Source organism: Platalea leucorodia (genome assembly GCF_965183815.1).
Source record: "Platalea leucorodia genome assembly, chromosome: 4".
Lineage (NCBI taxonomy): Eukaryota > Metazoa > Chordata > Aves > Pelecaniformes > Threskiornithidae > Platalea > Platalea leucorodia.
The window spans coordinates 44,525,090-44,529,701 of NC_138826.1; positions in this window are offsets into that span (position 1 = coordinate 44,525,090).

Consider the following 4,612-nt stretch of genomic DNA (forward strand, 5'->3'; position numbering starts at 1 on the left):
TGCCTGCTAGTTTAACAGCTCTGCAATGAATTCCTCACCCAGTGCTCCACAGGAAAGGATTCAGCCCTTCAACTCCTCCCTAGTTCCTTCCCTAGATGTTAGTGCCTTTATAATTGCAGCAAGGGGTGGAGATCCCAGTCTATCCTACTGCTTGCAAGAACCTCCCCTAACCCTACTGCAACCTAAACCAACCCACTGTCTTCAGACTGTAACACTTTACTGCAGTTCTCTGAATGTCTGTGCAAAATGTCTTTAGTTGTCTTGTTTTCAAGGTGAGGGGCTTTGCTTTTTACACTGATGGTTGGCATAGCACAGAAAAGCATAAAATGACCTAAACCAGAATAAGCCTGACAAATCAGATTAACATTTGAGGGTTTTCCCCATCATTCTTGGAATTTACCATCTGGATTCACAGTCTGGGTGAAGTAGACTAACTTTCTATAATTTGACACCTGATTCTGGTTAAAATAATACATTGACCTCTCTTTTCTCTTGCTTCATAGATATTTTGAATATTGATGAGACGGAATAATAAAGAAGCCAGAGACAGAAAGAGATCTAAAAAGTCTTAATTATTTCTACCTTGGCATTATTTCTACCTTTGCATGAGCACTTTGCAGTGGTGTTGAAGTTTGATTCATTTCACCTTGAAATTAGCTAGTTGATGGGTCCATATAAATTAATTAGTGCCCCAGGTTTATAGTTTTTACACCTGTGTGGAAGCTAATTGTTTTTTTTAGGGGGAAAAAATCTGCTTACAGTCAAAGACCTTATTTTAGGATAAAGAAGGATTACCTCCTTCTTTTGCTCTCTTGTGCTCTCAAAAATAAAAGCACTCTGTTCTGCTCCCCAGAAGAAAAGCAAAGCTAGAAAGCAGTTGTTTGATAACTGTAATTAATTTTTTTCCATTCATATTGATACTGGGTCTGGCTGGGATGAAGTTAGGAAGTCAGCTTTCTTCAGAGTAGCCTGTATGTGCTGTGCTTTGTATTTGTGGCTAGAACAGTGTTCGTAACACAGTAGTGTTCTGGCTATTGCTGAACAGTGCTTGCACAGTGTCAAAGTTTTCTCTCTCCCCAACCTCCCATCCAAAAGCCAGCAGGCTGGGGGTGGGCAAGAGACTGGGAGGGGACACAGCCAGGACAGCTGACCCAAACTGACCAAAGGGATATCCCATACCATATGACATCATGCTCAGCAATAAAAGGTGGGGTAAAGGAGGAGGAGGGGGGACATTCATGGTTACGGCATTTGTCTTCCGAAGCAACCGCTACACATACTGAGGCCCTGCTTCTCAGTAAGTGGCTGGACATCTGCCTGCCAATGGGAAGTAGTGAATAAATTCCTCTTTTTGCTTCTCTTTCATATGCACCTTTTGCCTTCCTTATTAAACTGTCTTTATCTCAACCCATGAGTCTTTTTGCCTTCCTTCTATCCTCCCATCCCCTGGAAAAGGGCAGTGAGTGAAAGGTAGGGTAGGCACTTGGCTGCTGGCTGGGGTCAACCCACCGTTGTATGTTATCAACATGGTTAAATTTTGTAGACCTGAAGCCAGAGAGATATGGCTTCAAAGGCATAGTACCTGCATGGAAGCATGCTTTTCTCTACTCTCCTGATAGGCTGTGTGACTGTTTCTTCTTGTTTCTTGCTAGTGTGTAATGGAGGGAATGGTAGCGCCTGCCACATAGAGCAGCTTTGAAACTTTCTTCACTTATGTCTTCAAATTCTCACAGAAGTATCAAGCCATATGAAACCTGAACAGGGCAGCAGTGAGTGGTCCCCCAGAGGTCTCTCCGTGGCATGCTGTTGTTGCTTAGACCACAGACAACAGTCTGATGTTCTGCTCTGAAGCCCAGCTCCCTGTCATTTCTATTAAAAAGGATCTCTACCAGCTTCTACAGTTCAGGAGCTTCACTAGGCATCAGGCTTGATTTTCTCTGCGATGGGATACCCACACCAGGAGCTGTCAGGCACTGAAATTCACTGACAAAGCGTTGAACTTGAGTTGACATTGTAAAAAAAGTAGATGATCAGTATTGCATGTTCTTGCTCTTCCTGGCTTTCTCGGGTAGTTATGAATTTATTGCAACATAATAAAGTATTGATCCCAACCAAGCCAATTTGATAATCATCACAGTCCACATCCTTATGCAGCAAGAAGTTTTCTGAGGCTACTTTTGAAAGTTTAACCAAAAGATCAAGTAGGTTAGGTGACATTCAGAGTTTGTATAGATAGAGGAGGGTAGCTGTGTATAACTCACTGTTTTAATGAGCAGGTTTTTTGGCCCAAATATAGATTGGATTGTAGCTTTGGTTAGAAAGTCCACACTTGTATCTCCAAGAACTGGCACTACTCATGATGTGTTCTGTGCATATATGCCTTCTGAATGGTAACTAAATGCAGGACAAAAATGATCTATGCATCCTATATCCAAATAACTCACTGCACTAGTTTAAACTCTTCACTAACCAGAATGGTGAAGGTGCATCTAGTAATAAAATAAGCATACAAGAAATGCAATTATCTGGAATAGAGAAGTTATTGGACTAGTATGCTTGCAATCAAACAAATACCCTGGATGAAAAACAAAGTCACTACACCTTATCACAATAAAGGAAACTAGAGGTCAGCCCATCTTCTTGCCTGTAACATATAATCATTCGTCTTTCACAGGAAAATCAGAAAACATTCCACTTTCATACAACAAAAGGGTTGTTTTCAGGACAGATACTTACAAAACCACTGACATTTGGTTCTTCTGTTTTTTGTTTTTTGTGGTTTTTTGTTTGTTTGTTTGTTTTTTGTTTTTTTTTTTTTCTGACTGCATCTCCTCGCTCTCCAAATCCTACCCATGTCGTTTACCTCATTTGTATATGTGCAAGAAGCTTGTGGAGATTGCTCTATAGGGAAATTAGAGATGCTACTTCTTCACCAGGTCAAGACACTGTATTTGGGGTTCTATTCTTTCCTCATAGAAGAATTAATTCAGATGACTGGCACCTAAGTTAACCTAAACCTCCTCCCCACACATGCTCACACAGAAGATGTATAAGATGCTCTCCTTAGTCCGCTGTCATTGAGATTTCTTGGAGATAGGTCTCAAGGCTGCTGTGCTTTGTAACAACATCATGATTCCTTACCAGGAGATTTTGGAAGAACTCATTGATCTTTCTGGCATATGTGAGGAACTGTGAAGTACTGTTGGAGAAATATCTGTACACAGATGTATTCTCTTGCATTCTTGACTCAAAATGAGTTGTTTCCCAGCCTAACTTTGAATGTCACCTAAGCAATAACTTCAGACTTCAGCTAGTCTTATTTAGTAGTAGCACCATATTCATCTAGATCTGTGTGTTTGTAGATGGAGGGCAATGAGAGGGAGCCTTGGTAACAGTAGAATAAGCTGATAGATTTAGTTAACTTTGTGAAGAAACCACCCACCAGCTGGGTATAGATAGCTTTCTGCCACTTAAACAGCCCTGCTGCAGGCATAGTTAGACTGCAAAAATTGTGCCTTTATGGTTGTGGTCTTGTTTATTTATTTATTTGAGGCACTGGATATGTTCTATCCATAAAAGCTTATCTTTATGAATAAAATCTCTCTTGTGATGATAGACAATACTAATACTACTCAACGGCAAAATTTTCTTCATAGAGAACTGGTCACAGTGATTTCTGTGTCAAGGAATGACCTGACCTCAAATTTCACTCACTAGTATTGCAAAAAGAGCCCTATTTCTTTCCTGTGGGAGGAATAAAATGGCTCTAGGAAAATTCCAATAGCCTCTGGAGCTCCATATTTTCTCCTGTTTTTGCAGTATTTGTAGCTGCTCACACTTCATTTCAATATGGTACTCCTTCTTACTCGTACAGTTTATTGTCATTACCCAGCCATTCTTTGTGCTTGACTGGAGCAGTGGAGGAGAGTGGTAATTCTGTGGGAGTTTGCATAGCCTAGCAGAGCAACTCTGAAGTAGCTAGCTGAGCACTGCAGTAAGCAGTGGCATGACCTCTGGCAAAGCCCATTTGAGGAGTTCCATGATTGATTGCCTTGCTAGCAGCACCCCAGCTGGCAGTCTGAAGCCAACTTGGATATGTCTGTGAGAGTTGTAGCCATATCTTTGTGGTGTAGACACTGACACCTTTCTTGTAAATGGGTTAATTGCTACATTCAAAGGAGGATCAACGCAAAGAAACTCAGTCATTACAGCTACAAAAATTAATCGAAAAGCACTGAAGCGATCTGTGACTTTGACTATGACTGCTTCCTATAAAACCTTCTTTAAGCAGATTAGACTGTAACAATTTGTTTAGGCATAGTAAAGGTCGAAATGCTTGGTTTGGCCCAGGTGGTTGGGGAACAATGCTGAAACATGGTAACTACAGGTAAAGTCCTGCTTGGTCAATAGGGTCTCCAGTCAAGCATGCAAGATTTCTTTCATTGTTCTAGGACATGTGGACGCTGGCAAAGTTCTCTAGCAGCTCTGCAAGCTAAGAGGATGGTGAGCTCTTTAAAGAACATAAGTGTATCCCTAGAGGAATAGTCACAGCTTGCAGTGATTTTGATAAGTGATAGAATTTCTTTCAACAAAATGGAGGGGATGGGGGAGG